The sequence below is a fragment of the Meleagris gallopavo genome, chromosome 5 (genome assembly GCF_905368555.1).
Source record: "Meleagris gallopavo chromosome 5, MGAL_WU_HG_1.1, whole genome shotgun sequence".
NCBI classification, from domain to species: Eukaryota; Metazoa; Chordata; class Aves; order Galliformes; family Phasianidae; genus Meleagris; species Meleagris gallopavo.
The window spans coordinates 58,227,588-58,246,445 of NC_139408.1; the positions used below are offsets into that span (position 1 = coordinate 58,227,588).

Genomic DNA, 18,858 nt, shown 5'->3' on the forward strand with positions numbered 1-18,858 from the left:
GGTGCTCAGCAGGACTCACGCACCTCCAAGAGAGCACGCTGGGGACTCAGCTTTGCCAAAATGTCCAGCAAAATCCTGCCCTGCAGCAGAGGTTTTTGATTTATATTTTCTCCGTGAGCTTGTCTGTTTTCCTCATGCTGCTGACATGGAGAGGGATATTTGATACGTGCTGAGGGGCAGATGTTGAGCAGTGCGCAGCGGTGCTTGCAGGAGGCATGGCTGCTCTTCAGGTGTGAACCGTCTGATAGTCATAAAACGGCTAACGGGGAGTGCGGGGGAAAGAAATAGATTAATCTGCCTGGTGCTCACAGATGTGGAAAAATACCCTTGAAAGATCTCGACTGGATGTTTTTCACTACAGTTGCCAATGGTGGGAGAGTGACAGCCAAGCAGCAAGTGCGCAGACACCTTCCGACTCCATCGAATGCCACGGGGCACTGCGCACTATCCAGCAGTGACCCTGTGCTAACCAGTTTTAAACATAACATTTTAAATACCTTGCTTATATACATCCAAGCCAGGATTTCCACCCGAGCCTTGCAAGGCTTGATTGCAAGCACCTGTCTGATCTTTAGAAGCATTGAGCTCCTACTGAGGTCAATGAGAAGAATTAGAGAGGTTGGTGGTAGCCATTCTTTCTGCAAAGCCATGACCATGACCTCAAAATTCTCTGCATGGGAGCCCTGTTCTGACCCCTCATGTTTGATCCCAGCAGGAGAAGTCACATATATGGAAACATGTCACAGGTACCTCATGAATGTGGAGACCATTTGGCTCCAAGCGGACATCCCCAGCAGCACAGCAGCAGGCTGGCTCCAGCAAAATGCTGCTTTGCCCATCTTCTTCAGCCCTTGCAGGCTGTCATTTTACCAAGCAGCCAAGTGACGATTAAAAAAATTTTGCCCTCTTTCCTTTCCCCCTGAAAGCAATGGGAGACTCCGTGGACCTATTTGCACTACTGGCTCAATTGGAGTTAATAAGAATATTCTCCTTCTTCTCCATTGGGACCACCTTTTTCCCTTGGGAGAGCTGTAGGGCCATTTGCTAAATTCCCCAACATCTCAGCAATTCCTCCTCATCAACCTGAACTTCTTAGAAATGGAGAATACTATCTTCGCTCTGTCCCTGGGCGATGTGACGCCCTTGCATTCTTGCTCGTGCTGCTCCAAACAACACATTTTCTGAGCACACTGTGTTTGTCTGAAAATACACCAGGAGGGCTGCCCAATTTGGAAATGACTTGAATTACAAAAAAAGCACAGCTGTCTTTAACAGCTCTCAAAGCTCATGCAACTAGTCTGCAATTTATTGACTAGGATTAGATGCTTATTGTCTATGACACTTTAAATACCATTACATTGAAGTTTATATAAGAAAGTCCAAGTTTTCAAACTGGAATCTTAGCAATAACAGCTGGACCATTTGTTTATGTGATAGACAGAAAAGAATGACTTCTGTAATCTGTGTATTTGGCTTCGGGATTTTCTACAACATGGGGAGACAGAAACCTACCCCATCCCTAATTGGGGATTGTTAGACGGAGCGAACACCGCTGCCTAATTCATCCCTGATGTTAAGACTGCTGCCAAAGCTGGGGTTGAATCCTTCCCTCATCCCCTCACACCTGACGGAGAAGCACTTGAAACCCTTTAGCCCACCTCTGACAGTCAGGGCTCAGTCTCCTGTCTCTCTCCCCCAGGCTGCTCGCATTCCGCGTTTTGTTTCTAGCATGAAAGACTTTGTTTTAAATCATAATAGTAACCAGGCTGTAATCACATTATAGCACACATGGAGAACTCGCAAAAAGTCATGTGCTTTGGATTTGACATTCTGATTTATGGTTGTGCGCTCCAGTTACACAGCTGCAATCTCATTTTCGACAAAGATGTTTTCTATTTTTCTATTACTTTGCTTCACCCTGTCTTTATGTTGAAGAAAATGAAAGCCACCAGGTGAAGCCAGCACAAGAGGACAAATGTTTGCATGTTCTGGATCAAAACCGTGATCAAATATTTCATGCTCTACTTTCATAAACAGCTTGCTATGGGCACATGTGGAGGGGGTGTAGATTCTTAATTCTGAGCCATTTGAAGTTCAAAAAAATAAATTCCAGACTTTTATTTATTCAGAAACAAGATCAGCCTATGAAATCCACATCCCAGCCACTTGCTCACAGTGACTTCACTGAAGAGGGAAGAGGCTTGCAGAATTATTCCTTAGACGTTTGAACAGGGGACCCAGTGCTGCTTGCTGCCTGCTCTGTCAAGCAAAACCCAGCTGAGGTGGCAAAGTCACGCTTTGCATAGTTAAGAGCAGATTGCAGTTATTAGCCCTTCCCTCTGTCAGTAACCCACTCGTTTTGCATTCCTGCGATGAGTAGCAGCATTCCAGCTTAATTAAAAAAGTGAGCACTTTTGCAGTAAATTGCATTAACGCTGGAAAGGGGCCAAAGCTCATGTTTTACATGAACCTCTCTTGTCTTTAGCGGAGTAAAGAAAAGAAAATGTCATCAACATTCTTTTCACGATTTAAGCGCTGACGATCTATCTTTAGGACTGATGCTGGCTGAGCATTACATCGAGCACAAAACCACCAGCGCGTCCCTTACCAGGGGTAATTTAAGCACTGCAGACTTGAAAACCAAAAAGTACAGTGTAAAATTGTACTAAGACCAGCATTTTCACTATGCATTGAGGAGAGTCTAGAGACGTACTTATAGTGCTTATGGAGCATCTGTTAAGGAGCAGAAAATGCTCATGAATTGAACCTCTGTTGGTTGGACCCTGACCTTGAGTCCTCACTGCAGCGTGGCTTTCACCATAGACACTTTGGGTCAAATGTCCACCATGGACACAGACTTTTACCAACTTTGTCTGAATGTATAATTTTGCTTCCAACAGAAATTCTGTAGGGTCTAAATGGGGGAATTTTCCATCTTTAGGATGGGGCTACCTCAAGCTAACAACTAAGCGAAAAGGTAGAGATGGCATGTGGCAGACCTGAGTACTGGAATGAGGAGCTGGGTGTTAAAAATGCTCTGTGGACAAAGCTGGGCACCTCTGAGGATATGGCCACATCTCTCTGTGTCTTGACAGGAAAGTCCAGAAATGCTGTGTGCGTTGAGTGAGGACTGGAAGAAACAGCTCCCATTCTTTCCCAGCCCAGAAGTTCCCAGCCCTTAGGGACTCAATGCAATCGAGTCCCGGAGCCACTTCTGCAGAACATATATTAATGGGACCTGAGAGAAGACACTTCCCTGAGCCATAGTTTGAAGGTGTCCTTGGGGACGATTTCTGCTGTTCACAGGTTGCCAACAATCAGCAGAGCAGCAGTAATTTGTCTCTGGCCCAGAGACCCCCAGCTGGACAGAATAAAATCAAGCAGAATGCATCAAGGAGAACAGGCACAGTATTTATTTTTCCTGCAGCGGCCCTCTGTTTCTAGTCCTAGTAGAGCCAGTCAAAACATTTTGAACCAAGAGGTTTTCCACTGGAAAATGCTATTCTTCCTGAAGTCAAGCAGGAACTTGCTCAAATGTCAATGACAGTTTTTGGTCTGGAAGAAGTCAAAACATTACAGCTTGATAGTGCAGCTTCAATTTGTGACATTTTGACTTTCATATCATAATACAATTCTATTATATTAGAGTGCAGTATGTTGTACTACATAATCAGTTATAAAGTTTGATATAGTGTAAAAGTCAAAACAAATTTCCTCCTACAGCATAGTCTAACAAAACATCCCAATACATCCTCTCTCAGAATTTTTATCCCAAACGCAACAGCAGCTTCGAGTTTTCCTTTCTAACTGGGAATGTTTTCTCATTTTGCAAGCACTGGAAACCCTGACGAGTAGAAAATTCTGCTTTTGACAAATGTTGAATAACACTTCAAGGCTTTATAATCTCATTTCTGATGGTAATAATTAAGGGGTGTCACCACAAGGCTCACAGCCACCTGTCCATCTGCACTGGAGACATCCAGTCAATATAAGATGAGGTCTCTCCTAATTTTGTTTCTGGTAGCATGGGTATCTTCACTTTATCACTTCTTGCTAGGATTTTACTAATGTTGAATGGGAAAAAAAAATACACCTTTTTTCAGAAGTATTTTTCATGACAAAATGTCGGCATCTACTTCAGGTTGAAAAAAAATGGCACCTGGCCAGCCTTCTTACGGTTATCCATATCATGGCCTATATCCCATATTGATCAGATCTCTGTTGTCTATAGAGGAGTGGTGGATATAGGTGAATGGCTCAGATGTAGAGCTGGATGTAGCATCAGATGAAGTCTGCCCTTGGTGTCTTCGGTTAATACATGGGAAATCTCCCACCGTGTGCCAGCTGGGAAAAGTGTGTTGGATTCTCTGGGAGTAATGGACATCCAGCTGCACGTTAACTAGACAGGATACATTTGGAAGAAATTTCAGAGCAATTCCTCTTCTGTGTTGTTATTTTGTTTTTGTTATAAGCCTTCTTGAGAAATTCTCCTCAACTATTTTATAGTAACAGTCAGAGTGCTATTGAAGATCAAAGTGCATCAAGTTCACTGCAGTGAAGATAATGATGTCCCTTCACCAGAAAGGTCTCTTTTCTAAAAAAGGCTACCAAGAAAAAAATTCTGACATTACTGAAATTCTACTATTTTCCCCAAAACTATGTAAATAGAATCTTAAGATGAAATGATGTTTGTAATTCTTCATTTCACAGACAGCTGTTTGGCCGTGCCCTTACTGAAGACAGCATTCCAAGTACAAGATAATTTAAAAAAAAAAAATCTTCCATGTATTTTTAAGGGCAGTAGATTCTGTGGAGAAATTGCTAAAACCAATCGACAGGAAGATGGGACCATCTAGCCCTTGCAAAGTGGAATGATTTGGGATATTTGGCATAAAACCATCTTCCCACTTCCATTGCCAAGGGTCACTGCAACTGCAGACAGAATGGCCCAGAAAGATGTGACCTGTGGTTCCACTGGGAAAATTCAGGAGGTGAGAGTGAAACCCTGAGCAGATGGGGAAACAAGAACCGATTCCCCTTTCACCACCAAAGGACATCTCCAGCCTGAGAAGTGCCATGTGCCTCATGTTGCAGAGAGTTCCAAAGTTTCCCTAGTCATCTTTAACTGCTCCAGCATTTGGATAAGGTTTTTCCATCAACTGGCACAAACTATCAGAGAAAAGATGCATCTACAACTATCACAGCAGTGCAAGACAAGGCTGGAAGCAGAGATATTGCACAAGGAGGATAAATATTTCTTCCTGAGGGTTCACATAAGCTCTCTGCCATGAGCAAAGAGCTTGTGGAGCTGCTAAGTCCATACCTTGCAAAGAGACCCTAGAAAAGAGATTATGTTTTCACATTGTTTCCCAGATTAATTTCAATGTCAACTTAAAAGGCTTTTAAGGTTTTTATTTCAAGCGGAAGTATTAACTGGAACTGCCAGGGGCAGTTAGCTTGAGAAAAGCAATACCATGCATCTTAAACAGAGTAGAAATTTTTATGACCCAAATTCTTCGTTTATTGTACACAGATGGTGGAAGAAGGCTGCTGTCTCCAGTGCCCAGCAATGCAGCAGACCTGGCCACAGTCTTCTGCAGACAAATGGTGTCTGCTCAGAGCTTTCATAACATAAAATGATGTTTTCTGTCATTCCTTCTCTGTAGAGCAATCTAAAGGATTCGCAGGGCAGAGACTGATTTGTAGGGATGGTGAAACCCATCCAAATCCATCCATACTTCAGATTGAAAGCACAGTGACATGCAGCACTGTGCATCCCCTTTCCAAGCATGAGCGTTGGCTTACGCTGCCTGTGTCTGAAAGGCATAAGTTTGTGTAAGCACTCACACGACCTGAGATGAAACTATACCCTGTGCCCATGTTTGCTCACCCTTCCAACATCCCCTTGTGTATCAAAATTCTGCTGCTTGCTGGCAATCAATGACTTACACAACTGATGCCAAATACCTGCGCAGGGTGTGCTGGTGTTGAGAAACCAATGCACACATGCATTAAAAGCACAGAGTCTGGCCCCCACAGAAAATGCAGAAGGAGGTAGAGCTTACTGTATCAGTTACTAAACTGGCCAATCCATTAACCTCATCTTGTGGTTATGTAGCTTTTGGCAGTGCTCTCCTCCATCACCCTACTTTCCCTTCACAGCTGTCAGCTCCTTCAGGGTCCATCTCTCACTGCATGCAGCACTGAGCAAAACAGGTTATAAGCTGCAGCCCTCAGTCCCTGTAGAGGAGGGAATAATATGGAAGAAGGTGGTCATGGAGGGAAAGATAAGAATCAATAAATTCCTTCAAATTTTGTCACAGGAAAGAATCTTTGTTCTCGATAAAAAGCCAAAATGATTACAGCCAAAATGAGCTCCTGGGAGAGAAAATGCATGTATTGCACAGGAAGGGATCAAGAAAGATCAAGTTTGGTTCTGGATATTTGGGCCATGAAGAAGAAAAAAATATGTCAGTTGTAGATGACTACTTGGAAGTAGTCCATACCCTATCCATCCCTGGAAGAGTGAATCCCAACTGTCATTGTCTATTTGTGTTGAGAGAAAACTTCTGCTTTAGCACAGATCTACTGATCTCTACAGAGTCAGTGAGCAAGGCCCACCTGTGAAGCATCTTGGTATTAGGGTGGTCAGCCCTGGCTGAGACCAGGCACCAAAGCTTTAGAGAAAGGCAAAAAACAAAGGCAGGATTGCACAAGGAGAGGGAGAGGAGCTATGGTGGGGAAATAATGCCCATCCCCTGCAAGAGCCAGGAAGTTCCAAAGCCTGTAATTAATTTAATGTCCTGTGAATACTGCATGACAAACATGGGGATCAGCTGTCCTTCTAAAACCTTCTTGGAAATTCCAGCAAGTCCAGCACCTACCACATCATACCACAGGTTTTCATTTCTTCTTGCAGGGCTGTGCCTACTGGTGTGATGCAACACCTCTGGGTTCCTCATTCCCTGAGTCTGCTGAGGGCTGCAGAGACCCACAGTTCCAGGGGTCACACTCCTGATTGCCAGCTCAAATGTGGCGGGCATGACCAACACTTCAAGTGCTTTTATGATGGTGGTCCGTAGTCAGTTCACAATGAGACAACACATCCCTCCCTCCCATCTTCTACATTTCCAAACCACTGGTGTCCACCTGGTCAAATAGGTCTAGCTCACACTTGCCCTTGCATTTATGCGGCCAAGTGTCTATCAGTCTACAAAATTACTTTATTTTTCTGCTGTTTTTCTCAGAATTAGCAATACTGCCCATCACTGTGTTACCTGAATTCTACACTGGTACTGTATATGCCCTGGCAGTCATGTCCTCCAGCAAGTCCCCTGGAAGAACAACAATTTTTTCTTTAACCTCTTACTCCTGCAGTGGTACAAACTTTTGCTATTGTAACTCTGCAGCCACATCCCTGTGCCTTTTTTATTCAAACCCAGTATTAAACTGCTAAGGGTCGAGTTTGGATCATTAGTTCCCCTTATATAAGAAGTCAGTTATTAAATATCTGTGATTATATACTACATTAGAGCAACGCAATCTGTCTTTAACAAAACCACGTGGGACTTTCCCCATCTGCCACTTTCCTGCTCACTCTTGCACCTAACTCCTTTCTCAGACCTTCCAAAGAAATTAGGTCAGCTAATGGGCATGCAATAGCCACAAGCATCCTGCTCTCCTTACCTCACTTGTGTGAATTTAGCCACTAGTTTTTCTCTTCTCCAGTCCCAGGACAGTGGCCCACAGTTGACAGATTCATTATCCTTCCTTGCTGCTAGAGATGCAGTTTCATGTGCTGGTGCTTTTAATACCTCCAGTGTTACCCGTTCATTTAAACACCCGTTATTCCTGGGTTCAGTGCGGGGGTAAGCAGGCAAAATTCTCCAGCTTGCATTATACAGGTCACAGTAGATGATCTAATGATCCCTTTGGCCTTAAGGACTACAAATGTTAAAAGCATTATATGGCACATCCTTTAAAAAGCTCAGTATTTTTGGCAATGTCCCCTTTCTTAATGTGATCTTATCAGCCCTCACAAGCTGAACATTGTTGAAATTTATTGGTTACTTAGCATGAACGGGGGACATCAAGAAATGCTCTGGGGAGTGTTGTGGATGATTCATAAGTGGGAAACCTTCCTCCCTAAGCAGTACTGAACCCTGTCTGCACAGGATATGAGAGAAGAGAAGCACCATGCAAAGACACCAGGAGCCAAGCTCAGAATAAACAAAAGGAGGTATTTTCCCCATGGTGGGAAATGGACCTGTGTAAACCTTTGTCAAGGGTTATCATGGATGTGAAGTTTACCTGGGTCCCGGGGAGACTGGAGCAATCCAACCGGCTCGTTAAATAGGTGAGTCACAACAGACCAGGGAAATCCTCCAAGCTGGAGGTGGTAGAGGAGACACTATATGTACTTACCCTGTTGTGTCTTTTTCCTGTTGGCTACAGATCCTGGAATGGATGGAGCCAGTTCAAATGTTCATAGTCCGCTGCCTGAAATGTTGCCTTGTAGCTGAGCTGGAAAACCAAGGCCTTCTCAACCACATTCCCACTGATCTTACACCAAGACGAGGGACTGTTCATCTACCAATACTTACAACTGCAGGAATTCTTCTGAACCTGGTGGTTACCTTCCTGAAGCACAGCCTGCTGGGGAGAGAAATAGCCATCGTATAATTTCACTATTAACACCGGTGCAGGAATAGATGGCATTTTCCAAGGAGAATGCTAATAAATTGTTTTTATAGGTATATTTTTATGTTGCCATATATATATTAGAAAAGGAAGGTGGAAAACAGAACAGTTTTCATCAAAAGAGGTATTTTTCAATATTTGATGTTCAAAGAGTACTTTGCAATTTCAAAAAAAAAAAAATTGAAAACAACTTTTTGTTCAGAGAAACAGAAAAGCAAAAAAATCATAAAAATAGATTAACTGTATTTTGTTTTAAAACGAACTCTATTGATCTAATTCCAGATGGATAATTATATTCTGACTGATTATTGTAGAACTGAAGTTCCAGTCGGGTAGAACATTCTTTCTATTGGAAAGCATTATGTGATGCTGGTTTCCATTAGGGAGGCAACTCTGAGAAGGCTGCATTGCAGTCTTCACTTGCTCCCAAAATCCACTCTGTGAAACACGCAGGAAAGTAGCTGGGCATTGTTTTTAAAATTGGTTAAAGATTCTGGGAAATAAAATGTTTTCTTTGCAGGTCACGTTGCAATTTCACCTGGCATGAAATTTCCCTGAGGAGCAAATTTTGAAATCTTTATTATTTCTTACCTGGGCAAAAACTGTCACAGGCTTACTTACATCAGAAATTACTTCTTTTTTTCCCTCTTTACTTACACAAATTTCTGTCAATGGAAAAACAAAGTGAAGACTTCAAGATTTGGCTGTATAATTTTAAGAATATTATAGATCAATAGTTATGTAAACATACAAGCACAAACTCTCTGTTAAGGGTATGTTTATGAACTGTTTTTCTTAAATCAATCATTCTGGCTCAGAAGGATGAGTATATTATGAAAAGCTTCACAGCTTTCATTTGCTTGTAGTTTCCAATGCTGGAAAATGAAAAAGAGAGGAAAAAAGTAAAACAGTGGTTTGTTTTTTTTTTTCATCATAAAAACAAAATATATGTTTAAAAGTTTACTTTTCTCTTTCAAGAGCAAGCCATTTCAAAATGTTTTATTTGTGTATTTCAAAGAACTCTGCTTTCCTCAAAATAACTTCTCATTAGGGATTGAAACCCAGCTATTTCTAATCATAAGCAGAGCATGATCCGTTACACTGTTCATTATAGATAAATCTTAGCAAGCAAACAGTGGCTGTGGAGGACCCCATCAGGCACTGAAAGGAGTAACCATTTGCAAACCTACTTGAGAATTTGTATCAAACCGTAATGAACTTCCGTGGAATCATAGAATTAAGGTTGGAAAAGACCACTAAGATCAAGTCCAAACACTAATCCATCACCACCATGCCCACTTTAAATATGATATGTGACCACTGTGTTGTGGCCCATTATGGGTTGTGATCAGTGCCTTGGGGGAAGCTCAGTGATTTGACTCTTTCTATTGAGACATGACAGTGTCAGAGGTGAAAGGAACTTGGCAGAAATCTTCATGGCAGGTCTTCTGGAATTGTTAAAACATCAGAGACCTTGAAATCACTGCAGATGCCTCTAGACCTAGTGTTTTATTACTTTCCAGTGGGCGAGTGTTGCTCTGTCAACAAAAAGCTTCACAGTCCTGTTGCAGGGCATCGCTCAGCTTCCAGTGAAGAAACAAATGCACCATGGCATGCCAGTAGAAAGTGGGGGGTTCATCAGGCAGTCAGGGCTCAAACAGTGCACTAAGAAACTACAGCACTGAGAAGATACAAATCGAAATGGTTCTTTCCTCCCTTTTGCTCCCCAAATAGTTTCAATGCCATATCCCCCATACTTGATGTCCTCATAATGCCCTTTTGGGTGACGATGGTGCTTTGCAAGAGCTGCCTCCTTAGACAGCCAGATGTCCAAGGAGAGATATGTTAGTGTTTATACTTATACCCATACTTGCTGAGAGGGTGTTTTTCATTGGAGCTCTCTGTAGGACTCTATAATGGTAGAGAGACAATGAGCAGATGGGTACAGAAGTTTCCTCTGCACTCCCTAAAATCCCAAAGATCAACTTCAAAGGAGCAGTCCAGTTTCCAGTGCAAGCACCCACTTTTCCATTTGCAAAACCTGCTGCCTACTGCCCAAACAAGAGGTCAACAGAAGAGAAGACCACATATACTCCACCAATTTCCAGAAAGCACTACAAGATAGAGGATGTTTGACCTTCACATTTCTCTTGGAGTGATCTCCAGAGAGCAGAGCTCAGTGCTGCCCTCCGCTCCCTGTGAGGAGCAGCAGCCGCCATGACACCTGCCTACAGCCTGCTCTGCTCTGGGCCCAACAAACCTAAGACTTTGTCCACCCCTCACACACCTCCAGACTCTTCCCCATCCTCATAGCCCTCCTTTGGCTGCTCCCTGACAGCTTTCTGTCTTCTGATACTGTGGTGCACCCAGTGCTGGAGGTGAGGCCGCAGAGTGCACAGTGCAGAGCAGAGCAGGACAGCCCGTCCCCTGCCCACTGGGGCACCCCAGGGCTCAGTTGGTGTAACAGCATTCACACCAACAGTGGGAACAGTCACTTCCTCGCTGGCTGTGCTTTCCCAGCTCCAGCACACATCTGCAATCACCAGAGCATCCCATGGCCCCTGTCCGAACCAGGGCCCCTTGGCACCAGGCATGGTGTGGAGGCATGCGAAGACATGGTTTCCTGCCTCGGAGAAATTCCCTCCCCAGAAACCAGAGCCTGTAGAGTAAAACACAGCTGCAAATGGCACTTGGAGCCTCGGGAGGCCAGGCTTTAAGAATAAGCAGGCACCTTGGGCTGGGAAGGTCCGAGTACATTTTTGCAGCTATGTAAACAACAGTAAACTGCTCCTTTTGGCCGGGCTGGAAACTGATGGCATAACAGGAAATTCTGGTGGATGATTTTCTTTTTTGGAAACCACATGAAAGTTAACCAAACTTTCCCAAAACAGATGAAAGATTGTGACCAGAAGCAATCGGAGGATGAAGCAGAAGTTTTAAAGGTGGTTGTAATCCAGCCCAACCCGGGTATGGCCATGCCAGCAGGTTCCTGTTGGGGAAAACAAGCTACTGCTCATCAGCTGCTCTGGGATACGACCTCTCTGCCAGCTTGTGTCCACAGTGAAATGACACATCCCAAAGTGGGTTACCAGAAAGGAAAGACAGATGTCCTGAGGTGAAGATGGCAGAGCAGTCAGCACCTGCCCTGCCTTAGCTCTCTACAGCCCTGATGAGATATCTCTGTAGGACCTGTGAGCCTGGGGAGCAGAGAAGTGTTGAGGCTTTGGGAAACATACGTTGGTCTTCTTTTATAAGCCAGAGGATTTTTAAGGTGACTCAAACCAAGCCCCTAAAACAGCTGCTTTGGCAAGTCAAGACGATTCAGTAGATAACTTCATTAATCTTCACCCTGCACAAAAGCCATCGGTATCAGCTCAGCCTCGAGCTCAGCCCTGAGCGTGCTGTGGCTCTTGGCCCAGTAAGAGAATCATTGAGGAAAAAAAGCCCCAAAAATAAAAATAAAAAACCTCTTCCTTCAAAACCAACAGTGCCCGGCCAAGAGGCTTCCACACACAAGCGGCTTCTGAAACATGAACCAACCACAGCGGTCTCAGCTCTTCCCACAGCGCAAGTGCGTGGGCTCAGCTGGAAGCCCTGCTGGAGCGGAGGCCCTGCCTGCTGAACACCAGCCAGCAGGCAGAGCAGCCCGGCATTAGGCCCTGGGATGGAGGCACACCAGGTCTTCCAGGCCATTTCCCAGAGACCTGTTCCTTTGTATGGGGTCAGGATAGGCAGGGAAAGGGAAGGGCTGCCCCTGGGAAGGGAGCAGCCATCACAGCTGTGAGCGAGGACATCCTCTCCAGCTGCAGAGACCCTTGGACCCATGAAGTTTCCATGGGTCAGGACTTTGCAGGCTGCTCTGCAGTGTTTGTTTGGGTTGGCTTGCGAGTATCCCTGTGCATGTGTTTATTGGGGTGGACGCATCACTGCAGGGTTGGAGATGTGCCCTAGATGTCTCTGTCCCAGAGGTAACTTGCCACTAGGAAGTAGGGGTCCCAGTGATGCATTCACATTTAATCAACATCGATTGCTGTCTTAAATGAATCCAGCCACAACCCTGGAAACTTTCTCTTGAGGAGCAGATACCATCTCCAAAGTGCAATATGCAGCAAGCTAAAGTAAATGGTCTAGGCTGGGTTGTAAGACATGAGCTAACTGCCAGTTTCTATTTCCATCTGTGAGCTCAGTGGAGCCAAAATCAATAAATCATCATCATTGCCACCAAGAATTCGGTTTTATTGGATGATAATATATTTCCTACTGGTGAGACCATGTACCAGCATCTGGAAGAGGAACAAATGACTATTTACATTGCAGAGCAGGGAAGACAGAGGAAAGAAATAAGTAAACACATCACATATGTTATATGGAGATTACTGTGGGGTTAGTCTCAGTTATGACATCTATCTCGGAGGGGAGGGGAAGGGAAAGGTGACTCATAAATGTCCCAATACTAAGTGAATTATTCCATCACTTCACTCTCCTGTATTTCTCATGTACACAGATCCTTCTCCCCTCCTATGCAAGCACAACACATGGACTAAATGTGCAATTGCCTGGTTTTCAGATGACGGCAGAGGCTTTGCTAAAGCACGAGGCTATTGCACAACACTTGGGACCCCCATAGCAGGGAAGCTAAGGGCATTTTATTGTCCCCTTGAGGTGTAAGGGAGTGTTTAGTGGGGAGGATTCTCCTGCCTTCAGTAGACCCTTATTCTCACCTCATGGAGAAGAGCTGCCCCTGTAGTAGTACTGCAGAGTGGAGGTCTGATGAAGAGCCATCAAGGAAATAGCTTTGGAGCCAACAAGGGGATGGCTTCAAAGCCACCAGGACTGCAGAGGGCATTTCTACTCACTACATGATTCAGGTCTCCAGATTAATTCTTCTCCTCTAGTAGGCTGAGATTTCTCATCTGCTGTCAGCAATGTGCCACCCCAGGCAGGACACATAAGGTAGCAGTGAGCAAAGTGAGCAGTGCTGCTGTGCAGAGATTGAGCAGTTTCCTGATGAAGTTCTCTACGCTGAAGACTTCCCTGAGACAGTGACTTTTCCTTTGATGGAAACTGTCCTTTCAAACAGCTCATTTCAAAAAAGCTCCTCTTCCCTTTTTCTCCCCATCCCCTTTTAATGCAGTATTTTCCTCTTATTCCCATGGGACAACCCCTTGTGCATCCCTGAGCTCTCCAAACCTCAGCCAAATGCCCTGAGGAGGACCAGGAGCATCGCCGAGGGCAGCACTTGCTGCTCAGTCCTTGCTGCATCAGTGCCATTTCAGTTCCTGCCTCCCCTGCTTCTGACCATTTGGTCTTGGCCTCCTCAACAGGCTTTCATCACCCAATTAGAAACAGAGCAACCTCCTGCTACTTAGTTATATTTGGCAAGGCCGGAGCACACACAGAAATAATCTATAGTGCTCTCCCTGGATCAGCACGTGCTTTGGAGGAGAGGTTTGGCAGCCTGGCCCTCCAGCCATGTTCCCCTTCTGCGTGTGAGCGGTCACTGCTGATCAGCAGCTTGCTGGGTCATTAAGTGCAACAGCAACGCCCATGCTTGTCTTTCCAGCGGGGCCGCCTGTCCAGAACAGACACCAGCTCTCCCACAGAGCTTGGTTGACAAAGTTCTGCAGGAGAGCTGATCTCATCCCCATCCCATAGTGCTGCTCGGAGCTCCCTTCCCAATCTTGCAGAACTGGGGCTGATAAGCAGTGCACATCCCACCAAGCAAGGCACTGGGATGAGGAAGAAAAGGAGCAAATGTATTTTTTTTCTGAAAGTCTCAGTTGCCCCTCATGAAAGACATCCCCAAAGGTTGCTATCCCAGCACTGGGACACCTCAGGCTTCTGCGAGTGGGTGCTTAGTTTAGTTTTATTTGTCTGGTGTAACTGTCTCTGTCTCTGGAGAGGGACAAGGGAGAGCTCTAAGAAACAGCAGCACCAGGCTGGACTTCCTTCAGTGTAACATCAACCTGATGCTTCAAATCTGAAATTCAGCATGGGTTGGCACAGGTTCCATAGCCACATCAGGTGCACAGCTGAGCATGCTGAGCACTGGGAAAAAGGAAAACCCTGCAGCAGCAGCAATTACAGAAACTTCCAGAGAAAGGAGAACACAAGGCTCCAGGGACTATTTCAACCTTCTGGGCTGTAAAGCAAGCAGTAAAACAACAGACCTGGAAATAACTCTTACTGAGTTTAAGCAGGTCTTGGGGAGCGCACCAGCTGCAGCACCTGATGGGCACAATGCATTGGGCACTGTGTGTGCCTTGGGAGCAACCAAGAGCTGTTGCAGAGGGCTTTCTGAAATGTGGGTACTACACTGTCTTTTTAGGCACCTATGAGTCTCTCTTGACCTCATTCCCAAAGGAAGCAGGATTTATGAAGTTGTCATGTGCAGGTGTATATTCATGATAGGTATCCATTGCAAGTAGTTTTTAACCTCTAGGTGATTTCAGCCTAATTTGGCAGATGAGTAGCACTCTCAAAGAGAATGCAGTGTCTTCTAAGTTTTGTGGAAATAGCTAGAGGAGATAGCCTTTATTTCTGACCCTAGGGAGGGAAAGGCTCAGCCCTTAACAGACCTCAGAGAGTCTACACTACCACTGCCCACAGGGCCATTGGCTCTGTGACTCTTCTCCTTTCCAGACCCACCTGGTAGGGACAGCAACGAGGGAGCACACATGGAGGGAACAACAGCATTGTATGTTAATGAAGTTTGGTAATAATGGTTTTATTTATAAGTGCCCCCACCCCTGCTGAATCGCTCAGGGCTCTGCACAACAACCACAAAAACAATTGCTCATTAATTAAAACCACACCAGCCTCCCCAGAATTGCAAACAGATGGATGAATACATCATATGATATAATATCTCAGGAACTGAGGACGGGAAGGGACCACCTGTGCCAGCCAGCCTGAGTGTTAGCCTACACCTCCCTGGATGTTGCCTTCACAGCTCTCTCCATTGCACCAGCAAATACCAGGAGCTCTGTGCCGCTGGCTGTGGTATGTCCTTGTGGAAATGACCCCTAGATGGGCTGATGGTTGGACTAGGTGATCTTAGTGACCCTTTCCAGCCTTAATTATTCTATGATTTGCACCCTCAAGCCCCGCAGTAGCCTGTAAATGTGCAGATGCTGTTGGAGGTACAGTACCCCTTTCTCCCATATATGCTTATTGTACAGCAAGGACCGTGGATTTAACAAACCCTTTCCCAGCCCTCCAGTGCTGCACATGTTTTTCATCTGAGCATCTCTAACCCACTGCAGGCACAATGATTTATCTCCAGATCATCTCCACTAAAGAAGGAAGGCATCGTTCAGTCCATCCACCCTGATAAATCTGGGAGTTGGGCTGAGCTTGAGCTGGGATCCATCGTTTGTGATTTAATCAACGAGGCAACAGCAGCATAAGAAAAGTGACTTTAATAAATCCATCATCCCTGATGCCCATGGGCTTCACCTCTCCCCCTCGAGCCTGTCACCTGAGCAGCGCCGGGGACAGACTGAGTTTTCCTCCTGCCTTTCTCCACTGCGCCTCTTATGAGTTGCAGACCTTATTTTCAAAACTGTTCCTGCAGCTGTGCCCTGGGGGCCTGCGAGTGGCTGCCAATGTTTTCAGAAAGGTGAGGATGGGCTGAGCCGGCACTCCTGACTCACGGAGGCAGCTGGCAGCTCTCCCCAGCCAGCTGGAGGGTGGGAACGGCACGCTAAAGGATGGGGACGCAGGGTGTGGGCTGAGCGGCAGCCGGGGAGCTGCTCCATTTGGGGAGGAAGCTGCAGGGCCGCCAACTCAGCCTTGTGGATCCCAGATGTAGCAAGTGCCAGCCATGCATCTAGGAGAAGATGCCTCTTCTGCATAGGTTTAGGCATTCGCCTCTCTGCAGCCCACTCGTCCCTTTCCCACTCTTTTAAAGATCAGGTTAGTGTGTGTGGTGGAGGGAGCGTCTGAGAGAGAAACTGCGTATGCCACCTTGGACATCTGGAACAGACTGCCCTTGGAGTGCCTGTTAATGGGATTGACCTTAGTTTCATCTCAGTCCTTGTGGGAACATGCTGCGTGCTTTGCCCGGGATGAAGGATTTCTTTTTTTGTCAAGTATATATGTATATATCATGGGATGTATATGCCCCGGGTGTGCAGTCTGTTTCCCAGCACTGCATCCTTCTCTCCACAAGCCTCCCCTGGGGGAGAACCCAATGTCCCCAGCCCCAGCTAGAGGCCAGGGGAAGTACACAAGCTGGACACACAGCCCAACAGAGAGGCGGCTGGAGATGCCAGGGATATATGAAACAGAGGTCAGAGTCTGGCCCTGGTTTGTTAATTCTTGTTACTCCAGTGACACACACAGCACTGTGTGGCCACGACACAGCTGGGGAGCTGCTGTCTTATCAGCTCTCGCTCCTGGAAGGCTCCTCCATCTCTTCTCCTCAAAGTCTGACTTTCCGACACAACGCAAAGCTCCACGCAACCTCTGAGAGCCACTGGCCTATCTCGGGTCTGGATTTGTCCCCTCAGGAAATTACTGTGGGCCCTGACTGATCTCCAGTGGACCCATCCAAAAAAGAATAATACAGCTTTTCTGCAGACAACTCTATCTTTGCTGCATACCAATCCCGTGACAAACCAGTTGGCACACGAATGCAAGCACGAAAGCAATTTGGCTTCCCTCCTTCTTATGTTGACAGCTTTAAAGCCGCTCTCTTTAAACTCACCTCCCGTAGGTGGTTCGGCAGCAGAGCCAAAGGCTGTGATTACACTTCCAGAATGTTTGTTAGCTGCAGGTCCCCAGGCACTGAGTTCTGGAAAATATTTTTCAAGCAATGTCCTCAGGGTCAGAGGCAGGTTCTCTGGCTTGTTCCTGGCTGACTTCACACTGGGGTATGCGTGCTGCAGCCAATGTGTTTTTTAGGACTCATAGGCAGACAGACAGATCTGATAGCCTCTCTGAGTTGCCGTTCACTTAGATCTCTGCCTGCACCTAGCAGGATTTACCCTTTCTTTGTTTTGGGGTAGTGGGATTTGATCCCCACAGAGTGTCTGAGAACAAAGCTATCAGAGAAGCTCTCCAGGCCAATCAGATAAGGTGAATACATCTTTCTGAATTTTATTACTAGGAAAGCATTGGTCTGACCCTGCCTGGATGACGATGGCACCATGAAGTGCTGCAACTGCCAAGCAGGAAACTCACAGCATCACTGGTCCAGGTCATCCATTTTCTTGCATAAGAAAATCCCCAACAAAGCAGAACCTCCAGCCATGCCCCATCCTAGATCACAGAGGTTTGCTCCAGTTAGATATTTGCACCTCTTAAAGCAACCAGGAGCTCAGTCTTGTGCCATTTTAGGGCCTACCAATAGAATGTAGTGCTCAGCCTCCTTTACAGGACAGAGTTGCTGACAGAAGGAGGTTTGTGATGTGGTGACCCAACACAGGCTCACAGTGAGAGTGCCAGAGGTTGGGTCATCCTTTGGTTGGAGTTTGGCATTCACATACTTTAGAATCATTAGAATCATAGAGAATCATTAAGGTTGGAAAAGACCACTAAGTTCACCTAGTCCAACCATTTAGGGCACTGTCATATTCCTGCCATCCTCAAACCTGTCACTGAAGTAAAAACTGAAGTTAAAGCTGTGCTTTAGAGCTGAAACCTTGTGTTCCCACTGGAGGAAGGAAAAATGGGGGGATGGTTTACTTTATGATGGTTTACTTTAGGAAAAAAGGTGAGGACATGGCAGAGCAGAAAGTGGCCAAGCAGTGGCAGAGGTCCGTGGCTCCTGTTCCCACAGGGACAAGGGGCTGCTCTGTGACATTTGAAGATGGCACATTCAATTAGTAAAAAGATACGCTTTTCTACCCAATGCATGCAGCTGAACTGTTGAATTCCCAGCCTTGAAACTAAGCAGTGTCTCATTTTACATACACCACCCAGTGAGTCTCAACGCTACCTCCCAAGATTTAAGTCATATCACTGGTGACGCTGGAGAAGGGAATGAGAAAAAGGAAACAGGCTGACATATCCGACCCGCTGAAATCACAGTCAAGAACGGCTTAGCTAAGAAGCTGATTTAAAGCCGAACAGCTCTGCCAGCAGCACGTCATTTTGGTTGGGCTGCTACAAGACCACTGCACCTTTATGAGCTGCAGCTGACAGAAGTCCACC

At 45.7% G+C, this 18,858-nt stretch overlaps 1 long non-coding RNA gene across 3 annotated transcripts; it reads right to left on the reverse strand.

The window, feature by feature from the left end:
• Window positions 1-3,445: 3,445 nt before the first annotated feature.
• Window positions 3,446-17,557, reverse strand: LOC146544383 (uncharacterized). 3 transcript variants are annotated; one of them, XR_014883835.1, is made up of 7 exons: window positions 17,411-17,557; window positions 9,452-9,575; window positions 9,292-9,365; window positions 8,604-8,655; window positions 8,425-8,523; window positions 6,066-6,240; window positions 3,446-5,816 (listed from the first exon to the last, which is right to left on the reverse strand). It is a non-coding gene; the product is annotated as an uncharacterized LOC146544383 (long non-coding RNA). The 3 variants fall into 3 exon arrangements; XR_014883836.1 differs by lacking the exon at window positions 6,066-6,240; XR_014883834.1 differs by having other exon boundaries at window positions 3,446-6,240.
• Window positions 17,558-18,858: the final 1,301 nt, after the last annotated feature.